The sequence below is a fragment of the Ursus maritimus genome, unplaced genomic scaffold (assembly GCF_017311325.1).
Source record: "Ursus maritimus isolate PB19 unplaced genomic scaffold, ASM1731132v1 scaffold_6, whole genome shotgun sequence".
NCBI lineage: Eukaryota > Metazoa > Chordata > Mammalia > Carnivora > Ursidae > Ursus > Ursus maritimus.
In genome coordinates, this window is record NW_024426774.1 from 59141567 (window position 1) to 59160183 (window position 18617).

General features: G+C 40.7%; 1 long non-coding RNA gene across 1 annotated transcript in view; it reads left to right on the forward strand.

Annotated features, from left to right (window-relative positions):
* The first annotated feature begins 16897 nt into the window (after positions 1-16897).
* Positions 16898-18617, forward strand: part of LOC121101037 — a 206072-nt gene continuing 204352 nt past the window's right edge. Inside the window, exon 1 of the long non-coding RNA XR_005832973.1 lies at positions 16898-17038. This is a non-coding gene — a long non-coding RNA (uncharacterized LOC121101037). The remainder of the gene's footprint in view (positions 17039-18617) is intronic.

Sequence of the window (18617 nt, forward strand, 5' to 3'; positions counted from 1 at the left end):
AAGAAGGAATATTCATATAGTCACACATAGTTATGTGTGTGAAAACTGGATCTGTGGGATCAAGCTAAAAGCTCATGCTGTATCTCAGAGAGCCTTAAAGTGGTCCTTTCTTGTGTTCCTTGAAAAGATCTGAGACAAGTCTATGTGAGTCACCATCCCTAGGGAGGCCGGTGTGAAATGAAATTACTTCAGGTTTTACAATTGTGAAGACGCACATCCCCATGTTTGCTTATTGTAGTACTCTGTACTCTGCTAAAATGTGGGGCTCTGTGAATCAGACTTTGTCGACTCATCTGTTGGTTCTTCCAGTGTCTAAATGTCCCACATGAAGGTTCTGTGGCCTTCAGCACAATATTTGCCATCTCTCTGCCTTAGCCCATTCATGTATAAAAGGGGATAATAATATTCTTCACCTCATAGACTCGTTCTGGGATTATGTGAGATAATTTATGTAAAGTACTGAGGTCAGTGCCTAGCTCAGAGTAAAGTGAATAAACATCAGTTGTTGTTATTATTTCCGTAAATGTATAATAGTGAAGTTGTCTTTGCATACATGCATGGTGAGTTAAAAAAAAGAGAGAGAGAGACAAGATTTTTGGAAGAAAATCTCCAGTGAACTCTTCCTATAAGTAGAAATGAGGCTGATAGCCCAGGACACAGCACTGTAAGGGGGAAGGAGAGGGAGGGAGCAGTATGGAGAAGGTATGTATAATCAAGGATGTGTGTTGGCAGGGAATGGGGATGATAGAAAAAAAGAATGAAAGAAATGAAAGATACATCCAATCATTGACTAGTAGCGTCAGTGCAGTTGACTCATTTGGCATCTCGTTGCTTCCAACCGTGTTCACCTGGCATCAGCACAACTGGTCATTTCAGTCCAAAAGTTCAGTCCAGCAAACATTTGGGGAGAGCTGGTGGCTTGCCTTTGTGAGGCCCAAACTCTAAATCATCATTTGGCCTGGGTGGCTTTTGGGATTGGGCAGTTGTGACAACAGCATCTGCCAGTACCCCCCAGGATTGTTATTAAGGTCAGCAATTGCATTGCCAAGCAATTACTAGCAGCGACCAAAATGTTTCTGATTTCAGAGTACTCTTGTAGTAAGACAGGTTTGATCAGAAAGTATATTATCTTGCTGTTCAGAGCAAACACAAATGACTTGCCTTAGAGCCACAATGATTCAGCTTTGAATGAATCCTCAAGGTTCATTCAATAGAGTGGGGTTCAAATATACTTCTGGAAGTAAAAACCAGGTTGGCGCATTCCCTTCCAAGTCTTCCCCTCAGCTTGGCCTATGGTGGAGTTCCTGACCAATTAAGGATTTCTTTTTCATTCCTTTAGCACGAAGGACTTGGTTTTAATTGACTGAGGTATATTGTTATTATATTAAAAAGTAATATATTACACAAAAAAGAGACACTTAAAAAGTAATATATTACAGATATTACTGTGAAGTGTTTTTATATCCCAAAGAACTTTTCACATCAATTGGGTGATTTGATTTTTTCAACAACCCTTTGAGGTAAGTTGGGTAGATAAGTATATTATTAATTTCATTTTAAAAATGGAGAGTCGAGGAGGGAAAGTGATTACTTATCCAAAGACGTCCAGTGGCTGAACTGGTGATAATAACAGCTAATACGTAGCAGTCACCATGTACCAGATACTACTGTAAGTATTCATTTAGTCTTTGCAGTGACCCAATGAGGAAGACACAGTTATTATCCCTGTTATGCAGATGAGGAACCAGAGGCATAGAAAGATGAAATCATTGCCTTGGATTACAGCTGCGAGGTGGTGGGATGGAGATTAGAACCTGTATACCTTGGCTCCAGAGTCTAGGTACTCACTTACTATGGTATATTGAATATTTTGGTGCATGGTCTCGGGAACTCTTGGGTAATTNCTGCTGTGCTTACTGCTCCCCTTCAGTGTTCCCCGTCTTCTTTAGGGATCTCCCCATCTTAGGTGGACAAAGCCCGTTTTAAAATGTTAAGAAACCAGAGATTTAAAAATTTTATTTATTATAAAATTTTTATAAAAATTATAAAAATTTTATTTATTATAAAAGCTAGATCACTAGTTGGAGAAGATGACAGGGAACCACCTTCAAAATGATAATGAAATGAAGGATTGAAGCTTATGAAGAGGGAGAATGCTGCTGAAACTGATGTCTCATTCTTTTGGTTGTTACCAAGGACTCCTGTTGGCTTCCTGCTCTGTGCAGTTTTATTTTGTTGAGGTAGGAGGAGGGATACCAGTGCACAGTTCAGTCTCACGATGGGGAAGGAGGTCTGTGTCAGTGGCATTTTCTTTCTTTGTGAACTTCACAGAAGTGTTGGCAGCACCCAGATTTGAGATCTTGCAGGTAAGGGCTGTAGAGCCACTGGTTGAGCCTGCTTTTCTGGTGAGCTCCTAGGTTTGTGGGATGTGGAAATCATGGGAAAGCTGTTCAGATATTCTGAAAGAAAGATAGTTTAAAACCTTAATTTCTCTTTATGGACTGTAGGTGTTTTGATGCTAATAGTTTTTTTTTTTCCAACGTAAAAAATGTATTTTATTTTATTTTATTTTATTTTTTCAAATTGTTCTGAGTGGGCTTTTACTTTTTCTGTTTTTTTTTTTAATAATATTTTTTTTATTATATTATGTTAGTCACCATACAGTACATCCCTGGTTTTTGATGTAAAGTTTCATGATTCATTACTCGCCTATAACACCCAGTGCACCATGCAATATGTGCCCTCCTTAATACCCATCACCAGTCTATCCCATTCCCCCACCCCCCTCCCCTCCGAAGCCCTCAGTTTGTTTCTCAGAGTCCGTAGTCTCTCATGCTTCATTCCCCCTTCTGATTACCCCCCCTTTCTTTATCCCTTTCTTCTCCTACCGATCTTCCTAGTTCTTATGTTCCATAGATGAGAGAAACCATATGATAATTGTCTTTCTCTGCTTGACTTATTTCACTTAGCATTATCTCCTCCAGTGCCGTCCATGTTGCAGCAAATGTTGAGAAATCATTCTTTTTGATAGCTGAATAATATTCCATTGTATATATGGACCACATCTTCTTAATCCAGTCATCTGTTGAAGGGCATCTCGCCCCTTCCACGATTTAGCTATTGTGGACAATGCTGCTATGAACATGAGCCGGGGAACGCGTGCAGCTAGTCTGAAAACCGGTGCTAATAGTTTAGGTGTTCTATTCAGAAATGAGGTCCTTATAGCCAGGGGTTTAAAAGGTAATTTTCAGGGTTATTCTGAGACAGTGAGAATGCACTGAGAGGGAGGTAGATGATTTTTGATTCTTTGGACCACGAAGGGTTTTCTTGAAATAATTCATTGATACCATCAGTGTATGGTTTGGAGAACATACCGTTTTCTACTTAGCAGAATTTCTCCCATGGAAGAGATTGCTTTTGGTTGGGTGGGAGTGGAGTAAGGAAGTGAACAGGAATTTTCAGGGCTCCAAAATGCTTGTAAGTTTGTTTCTTGTCTGACTTCACATGCAGCAGAATAACTAACTCAGATAACTCCGTGGGGGCCTCACCTGGGTTTCCTGTATGGTGTCTAATTTTCTTCCTGCGTGAGTTATTATGTAATCATATTATGTTGTCAAACCTTGGACAGTGGGAGAGAATATGGTAATAGAGAGAGACCCGAATTCCCTGGGCGCTTCTGCTTAACATGACTTTTATGACCTTTGGCATAAGTATTAACCTGAGAATGCCAACTTTGTCATGTCTACAAGCATGTGTGCACGGGTGGACAAGGTGAGATGGGGGTGACATTAGGCATGTATTATAGTAGGCATGATGCCAAGGCAGACATTTGAAGAATGAAAATGTTTGCCAAACTAGTTTATTTGACATCTTTAGACAAATAAATATGTTGCTTGAGAGAATTGTGTTGTGGAAAAATAGGAATTGATTATCATGGATTTGAGTGCAGTAAATGTTGTATGCCTACAAATATGAAGAAGGGGTTTATGTTCATGTATTGATGCTCTGAGGGTAATTATAAACACTGCCCCACCCCCCCCGGATTGTTATACTTATTTATTTTTCTTTGATTTATAAAATTATAAAAATAATGTAGCAATAATAGTAAGTGAATTTGGAAAAAAGAAAAAAAAAGAAGAAAAATCTCCAGCAGTCTCACCATTCTGGTATCATAACTTTTTTCATGTTTGAGTTTTCCCTTTTTGCTGTTGGCTGACATATTTCCACCCAGTTGGAATTCTAAGTACACAGACTTTTAATTTACCCAATAACATTTGCAAACTGGAAGCAGCTTCGGTAGTAGATCCATGGACAGGTGAGCAAGAAGGGACATTCAAGAGCGTCTGGCCTGATTTCTGTAGTCTGTGGGTGAAACGGAAGAAGTCCAGAAAGATGAAGGGTTTGCCGAAGGGACAAAGATTGGGAGTAGCTGAGCTGGGGCTGTTCCTAGCACAATTGTTGCTTCTGACCACTCCACCATATCTCTCTAACTTAGTCCTGAGGGAGGCTTGCTTTCAACACCCATATCTCTTCAACTCGGCTTTTGAGTGTGTGTGTGTGTGTGTGTGTGTGCACGTTCATGTGTATGTGTGGATGCATACATGTAAATATAAATTTATATTTATAGACATGAATGGCTGTCTAATATATAGAGAAGCTTAATTTTGGTAAACTCCAATTTCATAAACAATTATAAAAATTGAAAAGATTTGATAAAATCATGGGACTATGAAATTTGACATTTTCTCACATAATATTTTTCTTGCCAAGTCTCCTAAAATAAGTTTTTTCTAAGATTTTACGCTGTACACTGTTAGGTTATTTATGATGGAATGCCACTGCCTAGAAATGTGAAACTATACTGGCACTGGGAAGTAAGCCCATGGGAGATGAAAAAGAGAATAATAATGCCATAGGGTAAGCTTATTACAATGGACAATTGTTTTCTCACAAACAAAACTGAAGTTTATATAAACCTTATTAAATGGGGAAACCACAAGTTTGTTGATTTATTTATTTATTTGACTCTAAGTAGTAATAAAGATTGATTCCTCATTGGGGTGGAGGTTCTATTATTATTTTTTTTTAATCCAGGTCTTTCATATTAGCCTTTAGCGGAAGTCTATAGAAATGGTAGTCACCATCTTGGAATGTTTTGAATACATCTAGATTAAAGCCTTCTCTCTTTTAGGTGTAGTTAGCTACACTTTTACAAATGCGTACAGAGAATTAAAGAGAATGCAAACATCTAAGCAAATTTTCTTGAAAGGTAGATTTGTAGATAACTTTGGGGAGGGGAATTTTTTCCCTAGACTGCAAATCGATTTTTGTAGTTAAAAGTATCTGTGAAAGGCAAATATTTTTCCAATTTCAAATCGGCTCCTTGAAAGAACACTGTATGTTTTTCTAATAGAAGATGCTCTTTTGAATTTCTAAGTTCAGGAAGAAGAAATACCTCTCACATCATCACACCCTGTCACAAAAATCAGTGCTTAATACATATTACTTAAATGAATGGGTTTTCTTCATTCAGTTTCTTTACTTTCTGTCCTGTTTCCCATGTTGGTACTCTCCAGAAACAGGTCTTCTCTGTAGTTTGTACCTGTCAGGTGGACTAGGTTATGCTGCAGTAATAGACTAGCCTACACATCTCTGTGACTTCACACTCGTGCTGCACATCCATTGTGGGTTGACAGGGAGGCTCTGCTTATCCCGTCACTTGGGGGATTTAAGCTGGTGGAGGCTTTATTCCAGCATGTCTTCCCATATCACTGTTGTAAGGAGGAAAGGATATGGCAAATCGTGCTGCTCTTAAACCCTCTACCTGGAAGAGACACTTGGCCACCTCCTGCAGTAGCTAAGGCAAGACACATGGCCCTCCCTTGGTCGGATCCTATCGTGTTGCCTAGAAAGAGGATCAGAGTAAGTGAGAGCAGCCCTCATGATTACAACACGTAATGGTAATAATGGTGATTCGGGTGGACTTTTTCCTGAAGAATTTAAAGTGGTTTCAGTGTTTATAGCTAATCCACGTTTAAAAGAGAGAGGCAGGTTGCTGGTGCCACTGCTCCTAAAGGAAGTAGAAGGACATAAGGGGGGAGAATTAGTGATGTATTTGAAGCTATGGAATGTGCTAGCAGAAATCCTGACACCCAGGCCCCTAGATTCCTGATGTCTTGAACCACCCTCAAGACCCGCCTTAGTCTTTTCAGAAATAACTCATTTCTTTAAGCATCTTGAATCCAAGTATCTGTGGTAGTGGGTGAGTTTGCAATTTAAAGAAGACTTTAGAAGGGTTAGTCTTCTGGAGCAACTCTGGAAGGCTGGATTGTGGAGACTAGAAGTAAGAAAATAAAATTTAGATGAAAGTTGGGCAGGTCTGGGTTTAAATTCTAATTTTGTCTTTCCCCTCTGAAAGCTCAGGGAAGTGACTCCACTTGTCTGAGATTCAGTTTCTTCCTCTGAAAAAGGAGGGCAGTGTTTGGCACCTTGCAGGTTGTGATGAGTGAAAGAGGAAAGGCCGTGCAGAGCATGGCGTGATCTGGGAGCAGTCCCGGGAGCAGGAGCTGTTGTCGCTGACATCACCTGCAGCGTCAGTGTTTGGTTTCCTGCATGCAGAGTGCCAGAACAGGCCCAGAAATATTGGGGCACTGTTCCCAAGTGAGGCTGATACTGTTTCAAGATAAACCATGGCTTTCGAGTGTTGTAAGCTACTCTGTAATTTTGCTAAAGGTATCATTAAGTTCTAGTAAGTTCCATCATACATTTCAGGGCCTCATTTTTGTTTCATTTTCTCCCCCATTCTTGGAACTGCTTTTAGGGCAATGTAGTAGTCATGGTAAGGGTAAGTAGTCACCAAGAAATGACTCAAGTCCAACATTAGCTTCCAGAAGCTTTCTCATTCTAGTTCTAAGAGACCTTTGGATACCCTGTGCCAAGGAACCTGTCTGCTGTTATTTGTGGGGAAACTCTTGTCACGGTGATAGCAGAGAGGAGTCACAGCCCTGTGCTGGCTACCTTGTTGAAAAGCATAACTCTGCTTTAGGCAAAAGATGGCTGGTCTCGTTTTCCCTGTTTAATGGGAGACCAGCCTTTGCCAGCTTCATCTGTTGTGGTTCATGTGGGTCGGATCACATGTTTCAGTGGTGTTGCCGAGTGCCTTGTAGGTCTGATTTCACCCTGAGTTTCTCTTTGCTCCACTTTCTTGGGGTATTGCAGATTGAGGCTGTTTGGACCTAAGTCAGGAGGGAAAAAGAAAACAAAACATCATTTTGATTCAACAGTTGCTAGTAAGTACCTGCTGACCAGGAATCCACCACTTGTTTTGACTATTCTAAGCCAAAAAAGAAAATTCAGACTGGTTTATGAGCCTAGATATCATCTCAGTTTTTTTAAGGCCCACAAATAAATCTAATCTCTTGAAGTGTGTACCTGTTTGTAAAGAGATATAAATATTAGGTCAATATTTGAAATGTACCTAATTTTGCAACTCAAATTCCAAACTAGTTATAACCCTGTTCCTTATATTTTCTTCTAAGTACTCCTGCTGGCTTCTCCCCCTTAACCCCAGCTCCACCTGGCTTCCTCCTTCCCTCTCTCTCTGAGATGCTGAAATGGATTTATATATTAGCAAGTCCATTCAAAGCCAGGAAAGTTGATGCTGTTCCTTGAGCAGCTTGAATAAATGATAACAAAACATGCCCTTTGGTCAATATGCCCTCCCGGACCCCTTTTCTCTTTTTTTTTGGGAGTAATATACTGGGGAGAAAAAAAACTTTCAAACACAGAACTTTATGGCCAGAGACAATCTGGCTGCTGGAATAAACAGTCTGCTCCCTCGTTTACAATTCCATCGTGGGCTTAAATCCTGGGAAGCTCAAGGCTGGCCGCAATAGTTCTTGCTTGGCAGCGGGGAAGTCTGCCAACGTCCCATCAGGCTTGTTTCTTAAGCAAAGTTGTATAAGTTAACAGGTTTTATTGTTGGGGGTAATCTGGGGTTGTTCTTACAGGAGGAAGGGACGAGGCCCCCAGAGTGTTTGCCAGCAACAGCCCTTGGCTTTACTCATTCCTGCTCGGATAACAAATGGTGGGGCAGGGGGATCCTATTCAGCCAGGCCTGGCCCTGGTAAGGCCTGTGAGCTAATTGCTCTAATTGAGTGGGAGGGACTGCCTTCCTCTCGATTCTGTGCCTGCCCTGTTTGGAGTGGAATGAATGGAGGCCCACTTCAGCTCCTGCTGGCAGCCCCTGCGGCCAGCTTGGCCATGGGATCCACTGCTGGGATCCACATCACGGACAGCCCTCTTACAACTGCTACTCTGGTCCTTCATTGTGTGAAGAGGTATTCCAACGGTGCTCATTCTGGGCTCTGCTCTCTTGCTTTCCTTTTGGGTTGAGAAACATTCTGCTATAATTTATATCTGGGAAACAGTGTCAGAAATGTGTTAGTGTTCTACTCTGGATGGACAGATCATTTACAGCTAGCACAATATATTATCAATGAGCTGCTCTTTAGGACCTGCTATATAATAGACATGTAATGAAGCATAGGAAACATGGATTTCATTTCCAAGCCCCGGAAAGGGAAAATGGTTTCAGGGTGGAAAATCCACCCCAGGTAGGGGGCGAGGGGTGAGGGTTTGGGGGGACACGGGTAAGGTCTGTCTCTTTAAGACAGACCAGGAGGAAAACCAAAAGTCATCAACTCCGAAAGTAACAAATGAGAGCCCAGAGCTGTGGAGCTAATGTGCAAACTTGTTTCTGTCCTCTATGGCGCCATCATTTATTCAGGAGGTAGAAGCAGAAGATGGGGACTTGCATTTGCTTGATACTCAATTATACATTAGTGTACATCACTTGGCAATCTGTTCATATCAATTTAATTGGATTTTAATATTGCCTCTGATCTTGTTGTCCAATTAACAGTACTGGCTGGCAATAAAGCAGAACCACACACTATGTAACACCTTTGATCCCTGCCATATGGAGCTCTTCCATTGATTACCACATTTTCAAAAAATTTCACTCTCTCAATATGGGCTGTGATAAATGGGAGAAAAAGCACATCCCTGATGTGATAAAAATTTCACTTCAACTCGCAACTTCATTTATTTTGTTGACATTCGGCTCTGATTAAGAACAATAAAAAAATCATGCCCTGAATATCATATGCAAATACAACCCTGGGCATGAATCTAATCATGCCATGGGAGCATTACCATGACTAGCCTGGCATCGGCTCAATTTTTTTTAAAGTGACAGCATACACTTCTGGGCTTGCTGTGCAAAGTAGTCACCACCACTATGTCATTTAATAAACATCTGATGTTTCGGTTCCCACCAAGGCATGAAGAAAGCATTTGAATTTCTGCCTCTTATTATGAGGCCTCTGTGTTCAGGTGATGTCTTGCATTGACCCTCCCCTAGCCCCATTCCCCTGTTCCCTGCTCTAGGAGAGGCAGGCAGCTGGGAGCCTGGATGGGGTGAGGTTCCTGGGTGACCCATCAGGCTTCTGTCTCCTCTCGGGGACACCCCTCAGAATGGGTAGGGGGATGGAACTTTGGTTTGTAAAGAGCTGCAATGCCAGGGACAGGACCTGCTTGCTCTAGAAGCTGGTGAATGTGTGTGTGCGCCAGCTTCCTGTTTGCCTCTTGGAGTTATGCAAGCAATTACGGCTTAATGCCCTGGAGACACTCCCAAATGACAGGATTAACCCCCAAGGGATATAGGCTTCTGTTGTGAAGGATTACATCAACGTTCTAAAAAGCCCTTCCACAGCTCTAAGGAATCGCTGATCCTTTTCAAGCCTCGACAGGAGGTTGCCAGTGGCCAGAGCTGGGAAACGCCAGAGAGGCCCCTTTCTGCTCTGTGGGTTCTGCTCTCACACCCTTTCCAGCTTGTCCTACTCTGGGACAGACTCCATGTGCCATCTCTGTCGGTGCTGCTGGGTGCTACCCAGTTGGTACTGGGGAGTTTGACTCCCAGCTTTAGAGAGGGCCGGCCACCCCAGAACTCTCACGGGGACCTGGGAGAGGAAAATGGTGGATAAGGTGGCCATGGCCAATGGCAGTGGTAGTCAGTGCTCACCTGGAGTCCTAGCAACTTTGGAATGTGGGAGGGGCCTAGGGCTGTCAGTTACACATGTCATAAATTATTTCTTGACCATTAGCAGTGTTTCTGCCTCATAACTGTTCTTCAGGCATATTAAATCAGCAAGAAGGAAGAGCATGCTAGGACATCTGGGGCTGCCAGATAATTCAGTTAATTTCTATTCCCTTGAACCTGGAGGTGTTAATTTGGAAGCACAACAGAAGAGTCTGAAGAATGCTAATACGTCATTTGAATGATTAATGCAATCAGGGGGATTGGGGGGACCTCTGTTTACTCTTTAATTTTGACATGGCACAGCAAGGAGGAGAGTGGCTAATTTTCCAAAGTTAAGGGCAAGTTGGTTTCATTTCAGTCACGTGGCCTCAGCTGGGGTTTGGGGAGCTGGGGTGACTCAGAAGGGCTGTATCAGGCGATGGGGGCCAGTTTTGTTCGTATAATGGCTACAGCCAGGAAAACAGATGAAATTGTTTGTGATCTGATGAGCCCTGTCCTCTTGGGTGAGGAAGCTCCCAGAAGCTGCTGGGAACAGCAAACAGAAGGAGAAAAAAGAAAGAAAGGAAAAGAGAGAGCCTGGAAAAACAAAGCTGAAAATAGGTGATAGCCTTATAACGTACATGTATTTTTATCTGACATTTCCAAATTGAGTGGCTTTCTTTAAAAGAAGGAAAATATTTCCAGATTTATTTAAATGGAACCTTATTAGGGAAAGCTTAGGACTGAGCAATTATTTAAAAATATATTTTGAGGAAGAGACGCAAAGGAAGATATTTAATTCTTAGCAAACTGTAGGCATTTTAAAGAAGCCTTGTGTCTGTTTCATGGCCTCTGATTAGAGGCAGCTATGAGAGTGATAACATGAAATTTCAAAGGCACGTCCCCCCCACCCCCCCAGCCAGACACTGTCGAGTAGTATCTCCTTTTTAAAACAAAGGACTTATTGTGAGAGTGAAAGGGATTTGGCCCCAAGCACTAAACAAATTCTAGAGAGCAGAAAAAACCCTGTAATTATGTTAATAGTAAATTAATGTTTTGCAATTTACCCATATCACCTCAGAATAGGTGTTGTTCAAAAGTACCTATCGGAAATATTGGGCAGACAAGCTGGAGAAGGGAAGAAGTCAAAATGTTTAGTTCCCTAGAAAACCTTGTGTTTAATCTACAAATGGAGCTTCCAGTGCCAGAAATACTTGTTTTCCTGAGGTGCCGCCTAAACACCACTTACAGAAGTTGGGTCGGTGGGCCACCCTCCTGAGAGCCTTAGGTGGTTTGGACTTCCCCTGTCTGGAAACAACTGATGGGCAGTAGTAGATGGAAGTAGGTTTCCATCCAGAGATGGAAACGATGTCGTCACAGGTCCATTCATCAAGTAACACAGTGAGCGGTACCTCCCTTCGTGACCCCTGCCTTTGGCTTTCAGTCTTAGAGGACCCACGGGGTCTCAGTTCAAATAGTGCCCTGTGTTGAACAGACCTCAGTTTTGATTTTCATGTAAAGGTTTCTCAGTACATATGAAGTTCTTTGCCCAAGTCCAATGTTGAGATTAATGAACACACTGAGGAGCTATAGATGCCAGGAAGTGTCCTGAGCCCTTTCTGGAACATAAAGTTTTTCTTGATTAATTCTCAAAACAACTTTTTTTTTTTTTTTTTAAAGATTTTATTTATTTATTTGACAGGGACAGCGAGAAAGGGAACACAAGCAAGGGGAGTGTGAGAGGGAAAAGCAGGCTTCCCTCTGAGCAGGGAGCCTGATCCAAGGACCCTGGGATCATGACTTGAGCCAAAGGCAGACGCTTAATGGCTGAGCCACCCAGGCGCCCCGATTCTCAAAACAACCTTGAGGAGTAAGAGTTACTACCTGTATTTTACAGTTGAGAAAATGGATGCCAAGTTGCTTGCCTAAGGCCCCAACCGAAGGGGTGCACATTTTCTGACCAGGCTGTTCTAGGCACAGTTGTGAAGTGGGCTGGTTCCCTTGGTACCCCCAGGCATCTTGCACATTTTCTCTTTCTCAGCGATGCCTTCAGGCATCCTGTATTTTTTTTTTAATGCTCTATATTTTTATTAAAACCTACTTTCAAGAAAAGATGTATTAGTCATGTATTCTTTAGTATGAATTTAAACCCAAGTCAGAAATGATGCTGGGCTTTTTTTTTTTTTAACATGATTTTTTTAATTCTCAAGGGATCGCAGTATTTAAAATTTTATAACTAATAATGGAATAAAATATACTACCTGCCTTTTAAAGTAGCTGAGGCATTAATGAGTGGGAACAATTGGGGCAGATTGCCTTAATCTTTCAGGTAAAGTAAATGTTGGCCTTTTCTGCCATATTCCAGCTTGGAAGCACTCTAGAAACCAGCATTTCTGATATGTCTTATAATGGATAATGGAAATTGTTTTAAATAAAGCACCAGACTAGGAGAATGGAATTTTTTTTTTTTTTTTTTTTTTTTTTTTAAATCACCAGGGGCGCCTGGATGGCTCAGTTGGTTGAACATTCCAACTCTTGGTTTCGGCTCAGGTCATGATCTCAGGGTCGTGGGATCGAGCACTGAGTGGGGCTCCATACTCAGCACAAAGTTGGCTTGAGCTTCTTTCTCCCTCTCCCTTTAACCTCCTCCCCCACCACTCTCATGTGCTCTCTCTTTCTCTCTAAATAAATAAGTAAAATCTTAAAATAAATAAAAATAAAGCACCAGAGGTTAGGAGTGAGGAAGCCTGGGTTTCAATCCATGTCACTATGGGACTGGAAAATGAAAGGGTTGGATCATAGCAGTTTTTTCCCCTACCTCCTCATTCATAACAGACATCGTTAATTAATCTTGGGGCTTTATATGATCAAACCTGTATGCTCTTTGGAATCTATCTCCGCTGATCCTCCAAGGAGCATTATTTATCATTTGCAGTTGGCACTCCAGATGGAACCTATTACCACCCAAGGGCTAGATGGTGTCCAACATTTCTTCCAGTTAAACACTGTGAGATCTTCAATCTAAGAATGGAGCTAGGTTCATGGTTCCCAAACCTGTCTGTGCATAAGCATTGGGGTTTTTGTCAGTATACCTCTTCAATCAGATTCTCTTAGGAATGAAATTTGAGAATCTGTATTTTTATAAAGCTCTTCCAGTGATTGTGGTGTAGCCAGTGGATGGACATTTGGGCACTGCCACTTCAGATTGTATGATTTAGAGTTCTGTTTATTTTAATAATGGAAATTGGCAAGCTGAAATCGTTGCCATTTCTATCAGAGCCTCATGAATTGACTTTTAATTTGCTAAAAAGTTTTGATGAATTTCTACTTTTAATTTTTGCTGTTTTATCAAGCTTCTAAAGAGTACCATGGAAGTGCTCCCCACATCTGGGCTTGTAGAGCCCTGTTCTGACTGGGTTCAAATATTAGACTCACAAGCTTATCAGCAGTGTGGCCTTGAACAGGTCATTCAACATAAACAGGTAATTTAATCTTATCTTCTGTAAAATTGAATACCTACCATGCAGAGTTGTCAAGATTCCAAGATTCTTTTTTTTCTACTTGATGTTAACAGCTTTTGAGCACCTACCATGGACCATGTGGTATAAAACTGAGTGGAGAGGCAAGATGAATAAATAGAATTATGGTTTCTGAAAGTCATCAAAAACAGTGTTTTACTTTTCTTACCATAATCCCAATGTTACACTTGGGCACATGGGTATACACAGACAACTGAAACAAACATTTCACAAAACAGTGTCTCTACTATGTGTAATGCACCTTGAAACTTTCTGTTCCATTCTATTAAACAATACTGATCATGACCCCTACATTAATTTCATGGGCCACAAATGGGTTATTACCTGCATTAGACCACTCTGTTCCTCAGTACTTCTACTAATCCCTCACCGTGACCATCCCACCCCTGGGTGTATACTTCCAGTGATGAGAAACTCCTTGAAGCCAGGAAAAGTATCTCTCAATTCACTCTAGCAAATATTAACAGAGCATCAACCATTAACAGTAATCCACTATCTTCATGCTTCATGTTTTATCTATAGTCCTGTAAACTAATTATTTGGAATGCTGATTGGGTTTCCGTATTACCCTTCTGCTGGTCCTGTGGCTGTCCAGGACCTACTCTTTTGCTTTCTAGTGCAGACTGTGAAATCTTCATTCTTATCAAAACTCAGCTGTCCTTTCACCCAGTGTTGATAAGCTAATTACAGCCAAGAGGTTCCTGACTGACAACGACAGGTGTTGCCTTGCATTTTAAGAGCAACCTTTGAAGGCTAAAACAAGGAATTTTTTTTTTTTTTATTAGACAAAGCTAGTGAAGAGAGAATTTTGGTCATGACAGAATTTTGGAACCGTTTGTAACTGTTTCTGCACTTGGGAACTAGAACCAAGAACTTAGACTGAGTATGTAGTTGTGTACTGGTCTGGTTGGACTGGTGCGGTATCCTGTCATAGTTCCTCTCAACATTCCAAAGTATAGGCGATGCTTCGGTGAGGTATTTGAAGGTAGATGAGAGGATAGTTCACATATGCATTCTCAAGTGTGAGACATGATCAAGAGTAAATTCTTGCATGAGGACGGCATTAGTAATCACCCCATAATTCATGTTTGAGGCAAAGACAGTGCACTAATGAATGGGAGCATTATGTCTGAAACTCAGATTTGTGCCAGGTTAACATAAGGTTTGGATTTCTTTGTATTGATTAAATTAATTGTTAATCGAATTAGTTATGTTGCCAGTTAAGCACTGATCCAAAATAATTTCTAATTAAAAAAGTCACATATAAGCTTGCTGATTTGATTTGGAAGACACATAATGTCCTTGTTAAGCCATAGGAAGTTTTATGATGCCCTCTTCCTGGTGTAGGGTGTAATGGTCAGCGGGATTAACTCTAATTCTGAAGTCACATTGCATTACCTGAGGGTAAGTGGGGAAGAAGAGGAAAAATAGACATAGACAAATATCTTCATATAAAGTGCAAAAGGAGAATGGGAGAGAGAGAGAGAAGTTATAAATAATACTTTGAGAGACATGATGGACCTAGGGATTAACTAGGCTGTACACAAACAAATGTGTCAACTACATAATATATTTAAGTAGGAACTGGTAATAATAAAGAGTTGTGGTTTAAGGATCAGCCAGCTGTGTGACTGTCAGCAAGTTAATTGACCTCTTTGAGCCAGTTTCATCATTTAGAAAAGTAAAAGGGTTAGACAACAAGATTTCTCTCCGGGTCCTTTCTGAAGCTTGAAAATGCTATTATTATAGGGATTTATACAAGTTACACATCAGTGAAACATTACAATGCCTTCTAAATTCATAAATTTATCCATTTAACAAATGCGGAATAAGGGCCTACTGACATTTTAGCTCCTCAACAAAATGAGAAAAGTTTCTCAGCCATTCTCACTACTACTTGGCTCTTACAGCTTTCTGAGCTCAATCAAAACTTAGGCCACAGCAGGCTAAGGATAGATTTCCTTCACAGGAAGAAGGCAGGGTAGCTTGACGATTTCATGCCAAGCCTAAATAGGGCTACAAACATCCCACTACCTTTTGCTTCAGAGGAGCAGTAGCCAGAAAGGATCTTCCTGCTGGTTTCCATGGGGCAGCTGTTGACTGGTAGGTGCGAGGGGAAGAGGGAGAGGAAGGGGGAGGAAGGTCAACCTTCTCAGGGGCCAACCAGCCATGTAGATCAAAAGCAAACAATGACTTTGGTAAACCCTAGTCTTACCAACGTTGGGAAATGAGATTCTTATGTTTTATCAACTATCCTTTGGGGTCAGTAGGTCACAGTTAAAGGGAGAAGAACCTGGAGGAAAAACCAATTATAAGACATAAAATAATACAGATCTATATTGGAGAAAATGCTGAAAAAATTGGAGAAAATGCAGAAAAGTGTAGCGTGAAATACTTAACAAAAACAGGAAGAAGAAAGACCATGTAAGGCCAGCCGAGTTCGCAGTCTTTCTCATTGACTGTGCCTGCATATTTTAGGATACTGCTTGCAGCCTGTTGCCTTAGTATTTGTTTTGTCTATTGTCTGATTTTACCTCTAGCCATTACTACAAAGCTTAATAACTTCTTTTTAGAACTGATGAATTGGGGGCGCCTGGGTGGCTCAGTCATTAAGCGTCTGCCTTCGGCTCGGGGCGTGGTCCTGGAGTTCTGGGATCGAGCCCCACATCAGACTCCTCTGCTGGGAGCCTGCTTCTTCCTTTCCCACTCTCCCTACTTGTGTTCTCTCTCTCGCTGGCTGGCTCTCTGTCAAATAAATAAATAAAATCTTAAAAAAAAAAAAGAACTGATGAATTGTAGGATGAAAAGTGTAATGTATATTGTATCATAATTGCTGTAATATAAAATTAATAGATGTGTAAATAAAAAAGGTATCTTGATTCTTACCTTAGTGACAAACAAATGTAAGAATAAATTCGAATTTCTCAAAAGCTGGACTCTGTCTGTTATGGCAAAAGTTACAGGTCACTCCAGGTCATATAATTTATTTGATTTAAAAATTTTTAATGTACTATAAGTGAAGAATATAAAAGTACACAGTGATAATTGTAAAGTTTAATTTTTAAAATAGAAAAGGCTATTTTTTAGAACAGTTTTAGATTTACAGGAAAATTGAGAAGATAGTAGAGAGTTCTAGCTCCCACATCTACTTTCCCCTGGTATTCACATCTTATATGTAGTATGGTTTATTTGTTACAGTAGTTGAACCAATATTGATAACGTTATTATTAACTTAAGTCTATATTCATATTTTCTTACTTTTAACAGTGTCCCCCCCCCCTTTTTTAATTGTTCTAGGATCTCATCCATGATGCCACCATATATGTAGTTGTCGTGTTTCCTTAGGCTCCCTGTCTGGCAGAGTCCCAGCCCTTTCTCATTTTGGATGACCTTGAAAGTTTTGAGGAGTACTGGTCAGGTATGTTGGAGAATGCCCCTCAGTAAGAATTTGTCTGCTGTTTTTCTCATGATTAGATTCAGGATGTGGATTTCTAAGAGCACCACAGAGGTAAATTGACATTTTTGTCACATCATATCGTATCAGGGGTACATACTGTCAACATTTATCACCTTGATCACCTGGTTGAAGGAATATTTGTCTGGTTTCTCCACTGAAAAGTTACTCCCCCCCTTCCATACTGTACTTTTTGGAAGGAACTCACTATGTGAAGCCTACACTTAAGAAATGTGAAACTATGCTCTACCTGCCTGAGGGGCTAGTATATATAAATTATTTACAATTCTTTTGCGTAGGAGATTTATATATTATCTCTAGTTTATTTCTTTATATCAGTGTGTACTCATTTATTCTGTACTTTGGCTTATAATCCAGTACTATTTTACTTATTTTGTTGCTCAGACTGTTATAGCTTTGGCCATTGGGAGCTCTTTCAGTTAGCTCCTATGTTTTTTTGATGTACCTGCAGCATAGTTTCAGGTCTCTTTTTTTTCTAAGCACTTCTTTACTTTTTGATACTACAAAATGCTCCAGGCTCATCCTGATATTTCCTGGCCCATTCATAAAATTGACCTCTGTTTTGGAGAATGGTATTGGGAATCAAGATCTGAGTGGTAGGTGTGCTCATTGCTACTGTGCCATTTTTGATGCTAGGCTCTCTGAGCTTGCAGAACAAGGAAATATATGTGTGCATACTAATCCATATATGTATGAACATACCAGTGTTTCTAAACGTAACCATCTATATTCAGTCAAATACAAGTTCATAATGATGTCTTCAACTCTAATCCATTACCATATACATCATTCTAGTCTTCATTTGCTTATCTGTAAACTCCCACTCCAATAGTGAGAAACCTGGTTCCCACCATTCACTATCTATTTACTTAATTGTTCAATTCCAGGGATGCCTGGGTGGCTCAAGTGTTTGCCTTCGGCTCAGGTCATGATCTCGGGGTCCTGGGATTGGCCCCCGTCTGGCTCCCTGCTCAGTGGCAAGTCTGCTTCTCTTCCTCAGCCTCTGTGATCTCTCTCTCTCAAATACATCAAATCTTAAAAAAAATTGTTCAACTTCAATATACATGTATTGTAGTATCAGAATTATTAAACTGTATCCCTGTGGGACATAACTTTATCAACTTGAGTACAGTGCTTATTATATACAGTTCCTTTTTGCCTGTAGTCTTAAAAACTCCATTCATTTCCAAAGTTGCTTAGGTCAGCACCTTTCCCTTCTGCCTCCCTCAGTGGTATTGTTTCATGCATTTATAATACAGTTAGATTCTTTTGTCATACTCTGTATCCATCTTTGTGATCACCTGACCTCCTAAGTGATATTTAAAATTTTACATACATTAAGTTTCATACTTTGTGCTGTACATGTTTAGACGTTTTGACAAATGCATAATGGCACGTATCCACCAGGACTGTATCATACAGAGAGATTCACAGCCCTAAAAAATGCCCTGTGCTTCACCAATTTAGCCGTCTACTCTTTCTCTGAACTCCTGGCAACCACTGATCATTTCACCGTCCCTGT